Below are 20199 nucleotides of genomic sequence, written 5' to 3'. Positions count from 1 at the left end.
CACTGTGTTATATATACTACACTATTAATGGAAAAATATATATCGCTGCCTGCACTGACTGAATATAGAGTCTAAACTGAATATCTAGTCTATACTAAATGCAGAGTGTATATATATATATATATATATATATATATATATATATTAAATATACTGCCTGCATGCCACTAACTAACCTGCTTGCCTAATCTAGCTCAATCTATCTCCGTCCACATACTATACACGGCCGCTATATAAGCAGCCTTATATAATATGGGGCGTGGACTTAGTCCCCCTGAGCCATGATTGGCCAACGGCACCCTGTCTTTTGCCAAATATGGCTCTCGCAGCAGAGTGTGCTGTGATTGGCCAAAGCATGCAGGTCAGGTGCCAGGTGCATGCTTTGCCAATCATCAGATGTCAATGCACTGCGATCTCGCATTTGCTCGAATTTGCCGCGAAAGCCCCATATGTTTGGTTCACTGTAAATAAAAGCTCTATATTTTAGTCATCCCTGCCAGTGTTAAGTGGTTTTTCTTATCCATGTAAACTGGAACACCCTGCAGGTGAGCTTGTGCTTTTGAAAAACAACAGACTTGCTGGCTGGATCATCAGATGAAAATAACAGAAAGAAATCCTAAAAAAGTAAACTAATACAACCATCACAATCACGACCAAATGGCCGGCTTCTATCGGACTGGCTGCTGTACACACGGGCCGAATGTTGGCTGGTTTCCTTTGAACCGGTCTATGCTGCCCAACATTGGGCCAGTGTGTACTAGGCTTAAGAGTTGGAAAGCAGCAATATAATAAATAGCAAATCAAATTATAATTGTGCTACCAAAAATAATGTTTCAAATACAAAAATAGCAGCCAGCATCAACAATGATACAATTGTACAAAAATAATGAACAAAAAAAAAATGCAACGCTAGAGTATCAAATCACCCAATGGTGAAAAAAGGTGAAGTAAGAATTACAAGTCAGTGGCTTAGTCTACACTGAGCCAAAATGTGAGTACATATATAAACAGTGTAAATAAATAGACCAGTGAAAAAATCATAAAGAACATAACACGTGAATCAAAAAAAAGCTGGCAATATATAAATGGATGGCCAGGCACAAAACATGGAAGGAACAATAGTCCCTTTAACCATAAATAGTCCCTTCACAATGGAGAGTAATCGGAGCTGTCAGCAACACATCCAATATCTCAAGAACTGAAACAATGAGGACACCTCCAAGTCACCACTTCTTGAGGTTTCTTCGCACAAACCATACATCCCACTATATGTATAGAAGAAAGGTAATGGGTACACTTACCCGAAGGTGTGGGCCCACACACCTTAGTGGTGAGTCATTCAGGCATCAAATAGTAATGATCAGTGATCCTCCACAGGGGATGGCGTAGACCCCAGATGTGCCAAACGATCTTCCGTAATCTCTCCAGTCAGGATAATCGATATGGCATTTAGGAATGCCAGAAGCTTGAACTCCAGGAAAATAAAACATATATTCACACCCAAACAGGTGCATAAAAAGGGAAAAGAAGAGGGGAAAAAAACAAAAGGCCTCCTCATAGAGCAGATTAATCCGATAAAAAATATGGTTTATTAAAATAAAAACATCAATAAAAATTAGATACATGCATGTACAAGCCATCAGTGAAGAGGGGTACAAAAAGATACAAATATCTTTAAAAAAGCGAGGAAAATCTCGCCTGCAGGCTGTGTACCCGACATGTTTCGCAACAACTTCCTTCAACTGGGGCATAAATGTTTTTTGTTAATTTTGATAACTATAACTTCTATAATGTCCTTGGTTATATACTGTTGCCCTAGATCGGGCTCTGTAGAGTTCAAGAATGACACATTTCCTCACAATATAGTGCTACTACATTTTATGCTTTTTGAAAAATAATACTCACTGTATAATTAAGTTTGGCATACAAATCCAATGAACTTTTTTGCTTAAATTTGGCATTTCATAAATATAATCTCTTAAGAAATACGACTTAAATCCCACTATAACTGTCAAGTAAAGTTCAGTATATCATACTGTACGTCTCCTATCTTTTGCGATTTTAATAATAGCAAATACCAGCAGATTTCTTTATTACATCCGGTATATTAGGCATTCATTTTAAAACCTTTTCTGCCTGACAATCATGTAACTGCATTTGCAGTATCACAATTTAAATTTTGTTTTTTTACAAAATGTATTTTTATTACATTTTTATTGAGTGAAAAAAAAAGGTACAGAAACAGAAAAAGAAGTAAAAGATAACAAGGAAGAATACAAAAATCCTTCTACTACTCTTCCTGTAACCATGTATAAAGTCTAGTCATATGTATTTCTATACATGCCTATATATTTTTCCTCCTCATCTTATATAAATACTAATATGATCATTATTTTTCCTAAAACTATTGGACTACCTTAAAAAAATGAAAAGAAGAATAAGGACAATAAGAGAGGCATATCCAAATAGGGGGCTTATTTCACTTTACCACCTTAATCAATTTCACAGCGCTTCCCATTAAGGTCCTAAAATCATCTGTTTTCATATATACAGTATAATCCATGGGGTCCACCTTAGACGAAAGACCATGTTGTTGTGCAACGTTTTCCTCCATCCTCATAAAACGACACATCCCTATCACACAATTTTAAATTTACACACGTATAGACACATTAAAATATACTGTAAAGTTATTAGTAAAAAAGTTATCAAGCTGTCCATATTGATTCACAAACTGCTTGGCATAACTGCTCAGAATTAACAGTACATACATACAGGCATGTACTGACCATCGGGACTACCGGGAGTTTCCCAGTGGGCCGATGGCTCAGTGGTCCATTTTCAGTGACAGCCTGTCAAAGTAATGGCTATGTGGCTCGCGCAGCCATTACTTTGATCACTGCTGTATTGCAGGTGTGGACTGATCTATCGGGCACTGAGGGGCCCTATGAGAAGCTCTGCAACACTAACACTGGAAGCGGCTGCAATAGGACCTCACACAGCGTGCTGTTCCCCGCTGGCCCCTCCTTCCCTCCTGTCCACCCCAGGCGCTTTTACTGTACATTACATCACCCAGGACGGACGAGAAGAGCGGAGGGGCCGGCAGAGAGCATTGTGACATGAGAGGTCTTATTGCAGGCATCGGGTGAGGCTGTGGTCTATTGCCATCACTGGGGAGCAGAGGCAGCAAGTACAGAATTAGGGGGCTGGGCCCCAGCAGGATCGCAGGAGGCCCCATGATACTATCTTGTTTCCCCCCCACGCTGTCCCCCTCTGTCCTCCACCCCCCACTGTGTGTCCTCCACTCTCCACGCTGTCCCTCTGTGTCCTCCACCCCCCACAGTGTTCCCCTGTGTCCTCCACCCCCCACTGTGTCCCCCTCTGTCCTCCACCCCCACTGTGCCCTTCACCCCCCACGGTGTCCCCCTGTGTACTCCGCCCCCATGATGTCCCCCTGTGTCTTCCACCCCCTACAGTGTCCTGCACCCCCCACGGTGTCTCCCTGTGTCCTCCACCCCCCACTGTGTCCACCTCTGTCCTCCACCTCCCACTGTGTCCTCCACCCCCCACGGTGCCCCCTGTGTACTCCACCCCCCACTATGTCCTCCTCCCGCTATGGTGTCCTCCTGCGTCCTCCACCCCCCCCCACTGTGTCCCACTCTGTCCTCCACCCCCCACTGTGTCCTCCACCCCCCACGGTGCCCCCTGTGTACTCCACCCCCACGGTGTCCTGCACCCCCCATGTTGTCCCCTTGTGTCCTCCACCCCCCATGGTGTCCCACTGTGTCCTCTCCTCCACCCACCACGGTGTCCCACTGTGTCCTTCACCCCCCCCCACTGTGTCCTCCATCCCCCATGGTGTCCTCCCCCCTCCCGGTGTCCCACTGTATTCTGAACCCCCACGGTGTCCCCCATGTCCTCCACCCCCCCACGGTGTCCCCTTGCGTCCTCCACCCCCACACTGTGTCCCGCTGTATCCTGCATCCCCGTGTCCTCCACCCCCCACGGTGTCCTCCACCATCGCCACTGTGTCCCCCTGCGTCCCCCACCCCCCACTGTGACACCCTGTGCCATCCACCCCCCCCCCCCACTGCGACACCCTGTGTCCTCCACCCCCTCCCAACAGTATATATACTGTTTTTGTGTGTGTTTGCAAAATTAAAGTGGGCCGATCTGGATGAAGTCCAGGGCCAAACTTTTGTCCCAGTCCAGCCTTGCATACATATGTGTTATCAAATTGTTATGTGAGTGTTCCACAGGGTATAGATTGGAAATGATTGCATCAGCTTATGTACAGATGGTAATATAGTGTATATTACCAAATTGGGATGCCTGCCTTTACATGCACATGAATTTTAATGACATCCCAGTCTTTGTCCGTAGGGTTCAAAATTGAGTTGGCCCACCCTTTGCAGCTATAACAGCTTCAACTCTCCTGGGAAGACTGTCCACAAAGTTTAGGAGTGTGTCTATGGAAATGTTTGACCATTCTTCCAGAAGCGCATTTGTGAGGTCAGGCACTGATGTTGCATGAGAAGGCCTGGCTCGCAGTCTCCGCTCTAATTCATCCAAAGGTGTTCTATTGGGTTGAGGTCAGGACTCTTTGCAGGCCAGTCAAGTTTCTCCCCCCCGAACTCACTCATTCATGTCTTTATGGACCTTGCTTTGTGCACTGGTGCACAGTCATGTTGGAACAGGAAGGGGCCATCCCTAAACTGTTCCCACAAAGTTGGGAGCATGAAATTGTCCAAAATGTCTTGGTATGCTGACTCCTTAAGAGTTCCCTTCACTGTAACTAAAGGGCCAAGCCCAACACCTGAAAAACAACCCCACACTATAATCCCCCCCTTAAAGGAGTTGTAAAGGCAGAAGGTTTATCTTAATGCATTCTATGCAAGATAAAAAATAAAAAGCCATTTGTGTGTGGTAGCCTCCCTAGCACCCCCTAATTATTTACCTAATTATTTACCTGAGCCCATCTCTCTCCAGCAATGTCCGCAAGTGTCAGCCGCCCGGTACTCTCCTCCTGATTGGCTGAGACACAGCAGTGGCGCCAATGGCTCCCACCACTGTCAATCAAAGTCAGCTAGCCAAACAGGGGAGAGAGGGGGCAAGCCAGGTCAGACTCCCTGTCTGAATGGACATACGGAGCTGTGACTCGGCTCAAGTGCCCGCATAGCAAGCTGGAGGTAGGGGCCAGGAACACAGAAGAGTGGGAAGGATCTAGGCTGCTCTGTGCAAAACCAACTGCACATAGGTAAGTATAACATGTTTTATTTTTTTTAAAACTAGACTTTACAATCACTTTAACCAAAATGATTTGGACCAGTGCACAAAGCAAGGTCCATAAAGACATGGATGAGCGAGTTTGGGGTGGAGGAACTTGATTGGCCTGCACCTCAATCTGATAGAACACCTTTGGGATGAATTAGAGCAGAGACTGAGAGCTAGGCTTTCTCAGCCAACGTCAGTGCCTACCCCTGCAGTATCAATATCAGTCAGACGCTGCATCTGTCCCCACGGCGCCTCTGCACTGAGAATAAGGTGATTGAACATCGCCGATCGCTCGGTTTTCACAGCTACGTGAGCAGAGAGCTGCAGACTGTCAATCGCAACTCTCTGCTCTTTGCTCTTCTCCCTCCCTGCTCACTGGAGCGCTGATCTGTGGGGGGGGGGGGGGGGGGGGGGGTAGAGTGTCCACCTCAGGCTCTCATCGGCTCGCTGAGAAGCTGATCCAGGCGTCAGTCCAGGCACCCGACGGATCCAGACACTGTGGTCAGGATGACGCGGTGCCTGGACTGACATTTGTAACGTCAGACTTCAGTCTGCCCTCTGCTGAAAACAGGTCACAGGAGTGCAAAAAAACTGCAGACCTGTGATCCATAGGAGAAGTACAGTTAAACGATTGTCCCAGTATAGGGTTTAGGAGAGGTTGCTCTTTACCTGCATTGCTTGTTTTTACAGTATATTTATTTCTTCTGTTCACCTACAGTGCCTTGAAAAAGTATTCAACCCCTTGGCATTTTCATGTTTTGTTGCCTCACAACCTGGACATGACTTGTTTGAGGATTTCCATCATTTGATTTACAGAACATGCCCACAACTTTGAAGATGTTTTTTTTTTTATTGTGAAGCAAACAACAAATAGGACACAATAACAGAAAAAGTCAATGTGCATAACTATTTACCACCCTGAAGTCAATACTTTGTAGAGCCACCTTTTGCGGCTATCACATCAAAACTGCTCCAGCTCCTTCAAATTGGATGGTTTGCGCTTATGAACAACAATCTTTAGGTCTGACCACAGATTTTCTATCGGATTGAGGTCTTGGCTTTGACTAGGCCATTCCAACACATTTACATGTTTCCCCTTAAACCACTCAAGTGTTGCTTTAGCAGTATGTTTGGGGTCATTGTCCTGCTGGAAGGAGAACCTCTGTCCTAGCCTCAAATCACACACAGAGTGGTACAGGTTTTGCTCAAGAATATCCCTGTATTTAGCACCATCCATCTTTCCCTCAAATCTGACCAGTTTCCCAGTCCCGACTGCTGAAAAACATCCCCACAGCATGTTTCCCTGTGATGGTGTTCTTTGGGTGATGGGATGTGTTGGGTTTGCGCCAGACATAGCATTTTCTTTGATGGCCAAAAAATTTAATGTTAGTCTCATCAGACCAGAGCACCTTCCTCCATACATTTTGGGAGTCCCCCACAAGCCTTTTCGCAAACTCTGCTGTGGAACTCTGCAGCTCCTCCAGGGTTACCTTAGGTCTCTGTGCTACCTCTCTGATTAATGCCCTCCTTGCCCGGTTCGTGCCTTTAGTGTGCAGCTGTCTCTTGGCAGGTTTGCTGTTGTGCCATGTTCTTTCCATATGGTTATAATAGATTTGATGGTGGTCCTAGGGATCATCAAAGATTTGGATATTTTTTTATAACCTAACCCGGACTTGTACTTCTCAACAACATTGTCCCTTATGCCGCGTACACACGACCAGACTTATGTCCGACAGACCTTCGAAGGAGTTCTGCCGGAGTTCTGACAGAGTTCTGACGGACTTTCCGAATGAGCGGACTTGGCCACACACACTCACACCAAACTCCGACGGATTCGAACGTGATGACGTACGACTGGACTCGAATAAGGAAGTTCATAGCCAGTAGCCAATAGCTGCCCTAGCGTCGGTTTTAGTCCGTCGGAATAGCATACACACGAGCAAATTTTTCGGTAGGAACTGGGTCCGGCAGAGTTCTGGCGGAAAAATTTGAAGCATGTTCCATTTCTAAAGTCTGTCAGACTTTTGCGAATCAAAAGTCCGTTGCAGCCCACACACGATCAAATAGTCTGCCGGAATCATTCCGTCAGACTTTGGATGTTGAAAAGTCCGCTCGTGTGTACGGGGCTTTACTTGTTTGGAGAGTTTCTTGGTCTTCATGGCAGTGTTTGGTTACTGGTGCCTCTTGCTTAGGTGTTGCAGCCTCTGGGGACTTTCAAAAAGGTGTGTATATGTAAAGACAGATCATGTGACACTTAGGTTGCACACAGGTGAACATCATTTCACAAATTATGTGACTTTTGAAGGTAATTGGTTGCACCAGAACTTTTTATGGGCTTCATAACAAAGGGGGTGAATACATAAGCACGCCAATTATCAGTTTTTTATTTCTGAAAAATCATTTATGTATATTTTTCTAATTTTACTTCACCAACTTAGACTATTGTGTTCTCATCCATCACATATAATTCAGATTAAAAAAAACCATTAAACTAAAGGCTGTAATGTAACAAAATAGGTAAAAAGCCAAGGGGGTGAATACTTTTGCAAGGCACTGTATTTGCAATATATTCATTGCTATAGATTAGACATGTATGGTTCATTTTGTTTCAAATAAATATTCAAGAAATTTTTTTATTATTTGGAGATTCAGATATATCCGAATACACGAATTAGAGTATAAACAAAATGTACTGAATGCTCTGGATAACGAAACAAAATTCGTCCGAAATTTCGACATTCAAATTGAAATTTGAATCAAATTTTACATTGAATTTCCAGTCAAATTTTAACTGTAAAAATATTTCTGAAATCAAAGACTGTGTGTGTTATTAGCGCACCATTTCAAAATAATTCTGTTTTTGTTAAGCTAAAGGTGATTTAAAGAGTCATTGTAATCCATATGAATTTAGCGTTTTTACGATTCGAAGCATTCGAATCAAAACTTAATTTTTTTTTTTTTTTGATTCGAATGTGGCAAAGTGAACAAACAAACGAAAAATCTTCATCATATATGAAGATTTTTCGTTTGTTTGTTCACTTTGCCACATTCGAATCGAAAAAAATAATAATAATTAAGTTTCGATTCGAATGCTTCGAATCGTAAAAACGGTAAATTAAAAAAAACATAAACAGAATTCCGAATATGAATTCCGATTACCAATCCCAAATACCAATTGAATGAATCAACCAAATTTAACTAAATGAAATAACTAGATTAACGAGTCGAAATGAAACAAAGCTAATTTTTTCTTCATGCACATGACTACTATAGATTTCATGTTTGCTGTATCATTGGTGTTGTTTCATTTGCTTTTTGCTAATGGGGTACTGCATATACATCTGCAAAAAATATTTCCTACCCAGCCACAAGTGTCAGAGTACATGGTGCTATTTGCAGAGTTGTGGGCAGGAACAGGAAGTCCAATACATCCAGCAGCACCATTGCAGGTATGCGCTACATAAATATCTCAACTCAATTTTTAATACTGTATACCATATATATATAAAAATAGAAGGGGTAAAGCATGGGTACTCTTTCTTTATTCAATCTAGTACAACAAAAGGACAACCCTTTTCAGCATACCAGCCTTTTCTCAAGTTTCAAAGTTATGAATGTCATCATACAATTGATTAAATCATCATGAAACAGAAACAGGAATCACAATTAATCCAACTGACCATCTTGGTTCTTCAAATAGAGGGGAAGAGGCACAGGTATTCTTGGACCCCATACACACTATTAGATTATCTGCAGATTTTTGTCCTCATATTTACCAAAACCATGTAGTGCAAGGGCCTGCCTGATTGCATACAAATTGAGACTCAAATGCCCTGTACACACGATAGGATTTTCAGACAACAAAACCGTGGATTTTTTTCCACATGATGTTGGCTCAAACCTGTCATGCATACACACGATCACACAAATGTTGTCGGAAATTCCGAAAGTCAAGAACGCGGTGATGTACAACACGTACGACTAGCCAAGAAAAATTAAGTTCAATAACCAGTGTGTCTCTTCCGCTTGATTCCGAGCATGCGTGGACTTTTGTGTGTCGGACTTGTGTACACACACTTGGAATTTCCGACAACTAGTTTTGTTGTCGGAAAATTTGAGGAGCTGCTCTCAAACATTTGTTGGCGGAAATTCCAACAACAAATGTTCTACGGAGCATACACATGATTGGACTTTCCGACAACAAGCTCACATCCAACAATTTGTTGTTGGAAAATCCTATTGTGTGTACAGGGCATTAAGGTTTGACCTCATATTATATGGTTTTCATAAATCTGAGGACAAAAATCGGCAGAAAATCTAATAGTGTGTATGGGGCTTTACTCTTTCTTTATTCAATCTTGTACAACACAAGGCTTGTGGGAATCAGCCTCCTTTTTCAGGTCCATTTTCTACCTAGTAGCCAGAGCTCCTTATTCGTCACAGCTGTACACAGACCTGCATATATAGGTGCATCTATAAAAAATAGAATATCATCAAAAAAGTTACATTTATTTCAGTAATTCAATTAAAAAAGTGAAACTCATATATTTTATATAGATGCGTTATATCAAAGAGTGATATATTTCAAGCATTTTTTTTTATTTTGATGATTATGACTTACAGCTAGTGAAAATCTGAAATTCATTATCTCAGAAAATTTTAATATTATATAAGACCAATAAAAAAAAGGAGTTTTAGTGGAAAAATGTTGGCTTACTGAAAGGTATGTTCATGTAAAGTATAGTATGCACTATACCAATATTTGGTTGGGGCTCCTTTTGCATTTTGAATTACTACATAAATGCGGCGTGGTATGGAGCCGATCAACCTTTGGCACTACTGAGGTGTTATGGAAGACCAGGTTGCTTTGATAGCAGCCTTCAACTTGTCTGCAATGTTGGGTCTGGTGTCTCTCATCTTCCTCTTGACAATACCCCACTGATTCTTTATAGGGTTTAGGTCAGATTAGTTTGCTGGCCAATCGAGCAAAGTAATACCATGATCATTAAACCAGGTATTGATACTTTTGGCGGGCAGGCCAAGTCCTGCTGGAAAATGAAATCAGCATCCCCATAAAACTGGTGAGCAGAGAGAAGCATGAAGTGCTGTAGAATTTCCTGGCAGATGACTGTGCTGACTTTGAACTTGATAAAATACAGTGGATCACAGTGGTGACTGGTGGATTTTTTTTGGGGGGGGCCCGACAAACAGTATGCCCCCCCTCGGTCGGTCGATAGCACTTACCCCATCACCGGCGGTTTCCCCCTGCTCGAGGGTGGTGGCCTCCCGTTCTCCAACACCGGCGGCTTCCCATTCTCCATCACAACGCCCTCCCGTTCTCTTGTTTCCATCACCTGCTGCTTTCCATTCCCCTGCACTCCTCAGCGAACAATCGGGAGTCTTCTCTTTTTGGTCTAACACCCGCTTCTGATTGGCTGGATTGAAGTTTAGTGTTTCAACAGCTAATATTAATTTGTTGTAACACATCTGGGTGGGCTCCAGTCGCATGCTCTGTGACCCAAGCCCACCCCATTTTGAAGCCTATTAGAGCCTCTGGCCCAAATCAGGTGCTTAAAAAAAAAATCCCCTGTCGCTTTAGTTCATGCACCCAGTGCCCCGAAAAGGGGCCAGACCCCTGAATAGGGGCTGGCCGCGGCAGCCATGGATAGATTCATGCCATGCAGTTTAGGATTTTTTGAAAAATGTGACCATATGGGGCTCCACCCGTCCAGCCATGTCATTCATGCACAGAGTTATGTGAATGGGAAACTACAAATACCGACAAGAAGGAGAGGAAGGACTTGGATATGAGAATACCAAGAAAATATAACTCCCAAGAGAAAACGCACAGTAGTATAATTATCACAAATTAGAAATAATTTTTTTAAAGAATTCCACAGTAAAAATAATTTAAGACAACATTGTCAATAAATAATTCTAAGCAATTCAAGTGTTGATTCTACCTTTTTAAATTTACTCATACAAATACCGACAGCCTTTTGCGGCTGTTGGTTTGTAGTTCCTAGTGCTGCTGAGCGCTCTGGTAGTTCATTGTCTCTTCCTGTCAGTGTGTATCTGCCTGCCCGTATAAGGTACGGGCAGACAGATACACTGACAAGCCTGCAGAAATCCTGCATGGTACCCATGACCTGCAGATCGCAGGTGCAATGCTTTACAGTCTCCAAGTAAAAAAAAAAATAAATGCACATTTTTTTTACCTGCAAAAAAGATGTGCATTTTTTTATTTTTTTTTCAAGGTGAACTTATACTTTGATAACTAGTTAATATAAGGCATTATTGTTAAGCAATAGTTATTATTTCTAGAAAATTAAAAAGTTAAATATGATATAATATGTACATTAAAAAGTTGAATTGTAGATGACCTTTCCTTCATATTGGTACTTTTTATTTTAGACAGACACAAGTTTACTGGGGGAAAGTTCACTGGGACAGAGTTCACAGACAGTTATAGACACCACTGTCTGCAGGGGTAGACATTCTGTTATTTTTTTAATGTTCATTACATTGATGTATGTCTTGACAACCAATCATATTGTACCACATGTAATTCTATGGTGAAGCTTTGTTAGAAAAACTGCCTGCAAGCCCTCTTTGTTTCTAGCAAGTCTGGACTTGCTGGAAGAAAGCATGTCCAGATCTGGGCTGCAGCTGATTTAAGAAAAACCTCCTGCTCTTTTGGAATTCCCTGCCTGGTTGTGTTGTTTTGTTATTTCTTCATCATATTCATAAGTTTTCTATATTGGCATTTTCATACATACCCAACTTTCTGAAATGATTAAGGGGGACACTTTAGCACACAGTATGTAGGCACAGGACACACCCATACCATGGCCCTGGTTACATGGATCAGAAAGAGAAAAAATGATTGGCCAAACCACACAAATGCTATTTTTCCTTTATTTTGGCTTTTAAAAATATCAAATGCAGTAATATAGAGGTTAAACAAATGGTTTGGTACAGCATAACACTTTTGGTAGTACACAGTAATAGTACATTTTGCACACCTCCCAACCGTCCTGGATTCTACTGAACTGTCCCGAGATTTCAAGTAAGTCCCATGGTCCAGCGGATCTGGGCCAGCTTCCCAGAGTCCCGAGCCCAGTGCCGGAACAAGTTCCAGTATTGGGCTCCACTCAGTGGTGGTATCCTCAATGGGTGCAATGTGTGCCCACACACACTGCACTGAGTGAGGATTCTTGTGAGCAGAGCATGTTGGCAATCTCTGCTTCTCCCCTCAGTCTTCAATACTGTCATGGGTTGCTAGGTCTGCTGGAGTCCTAGAAAACCATGACACACTTTGCTTCAACCTCCCAGCTCCGCCCCCCACCTCCGTCTTCCTGCCTCTCAATGGCTCCTGCATGGCCAGCGGTGTGCCTTGGGAAGCTGAGCAGAGGCTGTTTCTTGTGTTCCTGGCAGCTGGGAAGTGGGGATATCTCCTTCAGCAGTGCGGAAGTTTCTAGCTGGTCTTTGTGAGCCAGGGCCGGCGTAGTGTACTGGCAATGCTCCAGCAGTATAATGGCTGTTGCTTCCATGCGCACTACAGGCTTCAGAGGTCCAGTTTACAACAAGCTTCTAAAGAAAAGAAGAAACGGCTGCACATCCAGAGGTACCAATTGCCTTTTATTTATCATCTTAGTGACACCAAAGACACAAGCATGTGGTCACGTAAGAATAAGTTAAGAATAAGCTAAGGTTATAAAAAAAAGGCAATTGGTACCTCCGGATGTGCAGCCGTTTCTTCTTTTCTTCTAGTTTACCATGGAGGCCGGGCCAGGGCAGGCACTCCAAGAGAGGTTCCATTTTGGGTTTAATTCATGCACCTGGAGCAGTGGATTATTTTCTTTTGGACTTTGGCTTACAGCCAGACCATCGGGGGAGCAAGGCTGCTGGTTGGTAAATTAGACTGAATGGGAGGCAGGCCCGGACTGGGACAAAAAATAGGCCCGGGCATATAAGACTGAGCAGCCAATTTGTCTAGGAACCGGGGGGTTGTTTCGGTAGACAGGGGACGCTGATATAATGGGGACATCACTGTAAAGTGGCACTGTAATAATTACAATGCCCCTTTACAGGTAGGCCCCTTTATATTACAATGCCCCTGCAATTACCCCCCCCCCCTTCTCTATAATCACAGTGCCCCCTTTTACTCTCTGCTCACTGTGCAGTTCTCCAGCTCCTCCTGCCCCCTTACATCAGAGTCCGCACAGACCCCCCCCTTACATCAGAGCCCCTTACATCAGAGTCTGCACAGACCTCCCCCAACTTCAGAGCCCCTTTCATCAGAGTCCGCACAGACCTCCCCTTACATCAGGACCCCTTACATCAGAGTCCGCACAGACCCCCCCCTTACTTCAGAGCCCCTTACATCAGAGTCCGCACAGACCTCCCCTTACATCAGGGCCCCTTACATCAGAATCCGCACAGACCTCCCCTTACATCAGAGTCTGCACAGCCCCCCCCTTACTTCAGAGCCCCTTACATCAGAGTCCGCACAGACCTCCCCTTAAATCAGAGTCCGCACAGACCCCCCCCTTACATCAGAGCCCCTTACATCAGAGTCCGCACAGACCCCCCCTTACTTCAGAGCCCCTTATATCAGAGTTCGCACAGCCCCCCCCCCTTACTTCAGAGCCCCTTACATCAGAGTCCGCACAAACCCCCCCTTACTTCAGAGCCCCTTACATCAGAGTCCGCACAGACCTCCCCTTACATCAGAGCCCCTTACATCAGAGTCCGCACAGACCTCCCCTTACATCAGGGCCCCTTACATCAGAGTCCGCACAGACCTCCCCTTACATCAAGGCCCCTTACATCAGAGTCCACACAGACCCCCCCTTACTTCAGAGCCCCTTACATCAGAGTCCGCACAGACCTCCCCTTACATCAAGGCCCTTTACATCAGAGTCCGCACAGACCCCCCCTTACTTCAGAGCCCCTTACATCAGAGCCCGCACAGCCCCCCCCTTACTTCAGAGCCCCTTACATCAGAGTCCGCACAGACCTTCCCTTACATCAGGGCCCCTTACATCAGAGTCCGCACAGACCTCCCCTTACATCAGAGTCCGCACAGACCCCCCCCTTACATCAGATCCCCTTACATCAGAGTCTGCACGGACCCCCCTTACATCAGAGCCCCTTACATCAGAGTCCACACAGACCCACCCTTACTTTAGAGCCCCCTTACATCAGAGCCTGCACAGACCCCCCTTATGTCAGAGTCCGCACAGACCTCCACCCTTATATCAGAGCCACCTTATATCAGAGTACACACAGACCCCCCCCTTATATCAGAGCCCCCTTATATCAGAGTCCGCACAGACCTCCACCCTTATATCAGAGTCACCTTATATCAGAGTACACACAGACCCCCCCTTATATCAGAGCCCCCTTATATCAGAGTCCGCACAGACCCCCCTTATATCAGAGCCCCTTATATCAGAGTCCGCACAGACCCCCCTTATATCAAAGCCCCCTTACATCAGAGTCTGCAGAGAGCCACCTTACATCAGAGTCCACACAGACCCCTCTAACAGAGTCCCCTTACATCAGAGTCCGTACAGATCCCCCTTAGTCTGCAGAATTTCCACTTACTGTATGGTGGAGCTCTGTAAAGGGGAACCCTTATTTAGGCCACATTTCTGCAATCCGAGAACCCTGTGAATCCACTGCGGGTTCCCGCATCGCACCCAGCTTGCACGCCAGTTCACACTGTCATATGCGAACTGCTGGAGAGTGTCATACTGCATTAACGACGCTCCCATTTCAGCTCGCCTATCGCACTGCAAACTGACAGTTCAGACATGAATCGGATCGCATGTGTGTGAACACACATGTGATCTGATTCTGGTGTGGACCAAAAAAAGTGTCCTGTGCGTGTTTGGTCTGAATACAGTGCGATTTCAGTCATACTATTTGTATGGCTGAAATTGCATTGCATGCACATTGCATGTGATATTGCACAGTGCACTAGTGTGAACCGTGTCTTAAGGGGGATCTTATGTAAAGTGGTGTTCTGAGGACCCTGATTTAAGGCAGGTTCACACTAGTGTGCTATGCGATATTGCATGTGATTTGCATTGCAGTGCAAATCACATGCAATGTCCGTGCAATGCGATTTCAGTCATACAGATAATATGGCTGATATCGAAATGCATTCAGACCAAACATGAAATAGGACACTTTTTTTGGTGTGCATCAGAATCGGATTGCATAGGTGTTCACATCTATGCGATCCGATTCATGTTCCAAACTGACAGTTCGCAGTGTGATATGCAAGCTGAAATGGAGACGTCGTTAATGTAGTATGACACTCCGCAATCAAGCAATAATACAAAACAGCCAATCAGTTCCTAGAGAATGCCTCTCAAATTTTTGCCCACAATAAGCCAACTTTCAGCCTGACCCAACGACTTCCCAGCAGCTACTGAAATCCTCTCTCCTATTTGTGAGTTCTCCTGTCTTTAATAGGCTGGTTTAGGGGGGAGTACCTGCCCTCCCAAATTAACCCCATATTAGCCATGTTCCAGGCTGACTCTCTATAACTGCTATAAGCATCTAATTCTTTTTGTGACAGTGCCCCACATAAATCATTATCAGGATGTGATATTAAGCAGACCCCAATCTAACATGTTGGGAGACATGTCTCATTCTCTAACCACTGAACGATTTCTGTGAGCACTAGAGATAAGCAAACCTGTCAGGATTCACTTTGAGGCTGGGTTCACACCGCTGCGATGCGGGAACGCCGCGAATCCGCAGCGTTTTCCAGCATCACATTACTCCCTCCGGCAGTTCACACTGCCCTATGCGGATGGCTGGGAGTGTCAATGATATGTTAATGACACCCCCAGATCCGTCCGCATATCGCAGTGCGATCTGCCGACTCGCACAGGAATCGGATCGCATGGTGTGAACCCCCATGCGATCCGATTCTGTTGCGGACCAAAAAAAGGGTCCCGTGCGAGTTTGCTGCGGGAGCGATGCGAATTCAGCCATACTATCTGTATGGCTGAACTCGCATCGCTACGGAGATCGGATGTGATTTGCGGTGCGAATCACATCCGGATTTCCCCCCGCAGCGGTGTGAACCCAGCCTAAGCCAGGTTTAAGTGACCTCAGTGGGAAGTCAGCAAACCCTGAGCTTAATGCCAAACCCCAGTGAAGTCTATAGGAAGAGAAAATACCATTTTTTTTTCTGGCCTGTTTGAAAAAAAGACCTGGGTAGCTGGGCACTGAAATGAGGCAGATGTACCAATGGAAAGCTAACAAAAAAAAATTCTCTCAGCAGAGAGCAGTTTTTTCATGTGGCACAAATGGCAACATTAGAAATACACACATTCTTTAAATAAGATGCCTTGGGGGGTATTAAATGACTACAGAATTCACAGTGGGAGGCAAGATAGAGGGTGATCTTACTCACCCCAGGAATGCAGGCTCAGGCACAGGCTGTCTGCTTCCTTCACATCTCCCCAAGTGTGTGGGGGCGTGGCAGACAAAGAACTAGAGGGGCAGGAAGAGGAGGAGCTATTCGAGTGGAGAGCGGAGGCTGAGCTGTGTGTGAGAGATACACAGCTCAGCCCATGCGCCGGAGAAGACAGAGGCGGCCATAGGCCTGTGTTAACCCCGTCCAGGCCGCCGCTTACCTCCCGCTGTGCGGCCTGGACATCAACGGGCCACAGAGCGGGCGGCCCCAGCCCACGCAGTCCCGGCCCACCGGGCAAATGCCCGGTCTGCCCTATGGCCAGTCGGGGCCTGATGGGAGGTAAGCCAGCAGGGCAGGTAAACCACCAAACTCTGAGTAAGAATGAGGCCAGTTTATTATGCAGCGATCTTTGCCGGTGTTCTGTCGATTTGTGCCCTCCGTTGAAATGTGCCCACGCATGTGCAGAACGGAAGGGCACTCCAGCTGATTTTCGATCAGCTGGCATGACTTCACTATAGTGCATGCGCACATCGTAGGAGGCTTTTTTTAGACGGGAGATACTATTTGACGGGCACAATTAAATCCTATGCAAACAGCGGAGGGACAGCGTATTTGTCACCCACAACCCACCCTGCAAAAATGAGTCTCAATCTGACAAATACGCTGTTCCTCTGCTCTTTGCATAGCTTTCAATTGTGGCCGTGAAATGGTATCTTCCGTCGAAAAAAAGCCTCCTGCGATGTGCGCATGCGCTATGGAGACACTACTCCAGCTGATCGGTAAATCAGCTGAAGTTCCCTTTCATTCTGCGCATGCGGGGGCACATTTAGATGGAGGGCACAAATCGATAGAACACTGGCTACTCCACAACATCCCCCAGAACTAAACTCTGTGTAGTGGCTTTCTTAAAACAGTGAAGGACAACAATGAGGAGGCACAGTGATGGGGGGGGGGGGCATAGTGGCAAGGGGAAGCACAATGACAAGGGAAAGCACAATGACAGGGGGTCCCAGTGATGAGAGGGCACAGTGACAGGGGGTACACTGATGGGGGGCACATTGACAGGGGAGCACAATGATAGGGGGTCACAGTGATGGGAGGGCACAATGACAGGGGGTACACTGATGGGGGCACAATAGCAAGGGGAGCAGAGTGGGGGAGAGGATTTGTGCTAGAAACAGAAGTTGGGGGGACTTGTGCTTGAAGAGGGGGAGAGAGATTTGGTTGGAAGGGGGATTGGAGGATTTGTGCTGGGGAGAAATTGGGAGGGAGGTATGCGTTCTGTAAAGAGATGTACACATTAGACCAAAAAGAGGGACAACTGGGGCTGCATGAGAGAGAGGATTTGATATTAAAATAGGGACAGTCCCTACAAATATGCTCTGAAGAGAAGGTTTCTCTTCAGATCGAATACATCTTTTGCCTTTTACTAGAGATTTCCATGGAGAGGAACATTCGGAAGCTATACAGTTTCATCTTTGATGTGATCAGTGATGTAAGTAACTCTTAAAATAAATGGAGTTACTTACTGCAGTTACTTTAGAGGGTAACGAGTAATCTAACTGATTACCCTTCCCCTCATGGTAACTCAGTTCCCATTACTTGGGCGGCGTTACCGCAATTACATCTACCGCCCGGGAGGCCCGTCGTGGTTGCGCTGCCTGCCCGTTCATTCCGCCGCGGGGAGGGGGGCTTTCCCCCGCTGAGCTGAGAAAAGGCTGAGACTCAGAGAGACTGTCTGGACTGCCCCATCCCGCCCCAGCTATCCAGAGAGAGAGAATGTAGGGAGGTGGGGCGGACACTGAAAAATGAAGTCAGCTGACACCAATCGAGTAAAGGGGAGGGTCTCTCCGTCTCCCCACGAGGAAAGGCATCCCTGGAGGCATTCAAGTAAGTGACTGTCTGACGATTCGAATTGCATTGCAATCGATCCATCCCAAGTCCTCCACTCCCTCTGCTTCTTACTGATCCCATCCCTACCCACCCATTATCACTTCTACAACAGAGGTGATGGGGGGATATGGTAGGGATAAGATCAGTGGTGGTGGGGGATGGGATCAGTAAGAGGCAGAGGATGGCACCACCACCGCTGCCACCCCCCCTAAGTACCACCACTGCCTGCCACCCCCCCACAAGTACCACCGCTGCCAGCCCCCCAAATACTGTACACCACCACCCCCTCAAGTACCACCGCTGCCACCCCCTCAAGTACCAACTAATTACTTTTCCAATGTAGTAACCGAGTTACTAACGCAATTATTTTTTGGGAGAAGTAATTTGTAACTTAACTAATTACTTTTTTAAAGTAAGATGACCAATGCTGGATGTGATACAAGCAAAGTGTGTGGGTGACCAAACGAAGACCTGAGGTTTTCTTACTGCAGCGCTGGGATTTATCACAAGATTATAATATAGGCAGGCCCCTCCACTTAGTACTCATTTTAAACAACTATTGCCGGCCATACATGGTTCGAATTTCGAAAATCGTATCTAAAAATTTTCGTACGAATTTCGCACCATTAGTGGGCTGCAGCAACAGACAATTTTCGTGCAGCTATCAAATTTGAGGAATCGGACATGTTGGAAATTTTTTGAAATACAAACGATTTTCTATTCAATGATGGGAGAATCATGCGAGAAATGTAGTAAGAAAAAAAATGCGCATTTCTGTAGCAACATGAGGTGAAATTGAAGGCTTGGTCAGCCGAATTTCGAAAATCAATAGTAACATCATCGGATCACAAAAAAAACAACACAAACTTTCTGATTTTGAAAAGAAAATGTGTTTGAAATTCGACCATGTATGGCCTGCATAAAGGTCCAAAACATAAAATTTGTGAGCAGGCAGAAGCTTGATTGCAGGAGAGACATGCTATGTTTCTTCAGTAACATAATAAAGTTACCTGCTGTTTGAAATCTTCTTTAGAATGTACACTGAGTAGCACATGCTCAGCTTGAGGTGCATTTTTGCCATAGTGTTTGTGTGCCAAAATAAACAAACTCCTGCATATGCACAAGAGTTATGTCATTCCACGCCAGCTATTTAAAACGGCAAAGATCTAGCATCCAGCAGAAGCTGGACTCTCAGCCTTCCTTCCCTGTTCTCAGGTTGCTCAGCTGTCGGTTAATTGCCAGAACTCATTGTTCCACAGTGTCTCACCTGCTGATCATCTCCTGCTCGTCAGTGAAGCCCACAGCTAGCCCCTCCTGGCGATTTAAACTGCCTGGTTCATTTGATCAATTTCCTTTGCCTTGGTCAAACATATATAGAGACTCTCTGCTGTGATCCTCTTGAAGACTTGCCTGGCTAACGTCCCTTCTGGTTTCTGATCCTGTCTGCTGCCTCTGACTATGCTGATCTCTGGCTTCCCGATTTCCTTTTATTTTTTTCTGGCTGTTTTGACGTTTACCAGTTGTACCATTTTTACCATTTATTAAAAAGTGTGTTTTTTTTACTACATTTTCTGTCTCCGTCTGTTTTA

At 45.2% G+C, this 20199-nt stretch overlaps 1 non-coding gene across 1 annotated transcript; it reads left to right on the top strand.

Annotated features, from left to right (window-relative positions):
* Positions 1-18102: 18102 nt before the first annotated feature.
* Positions 18103-18220, top strand: LOC143980005 (U5 spliceosomal RNA). The gene has a single exon (XR_013274158.1). It is a non-coding gene; the product is annotated as a U5 spliceosomal RNA (small nuclear RNA).
* The last annotated feature ends 1979 nt before the right edge of the window (positions 18221-20199 follow it).

This window comes from Lithobates pipiens, unplaced genomic scaffold, assembly GCF_037356315.1.
Source record: "Lithobates pipiens isolate NorthernLeopardFrog02 unplaced genomic scaffold, aLitPip1_a1.2 Scaffold_13, whole genome shotgun sequence".
NCBI classification, from domain to species: Eukaryota; Metazoa; Chordata; class Amphibia; order Anura; family Ranidae; genus Lithobates; species Lithobates pipiens.
The sequence above is the reverse complement of the archived record's forward strand: the minus strand, read 5'-3'. Positions and strand labels throughout refer to the sequence as shown.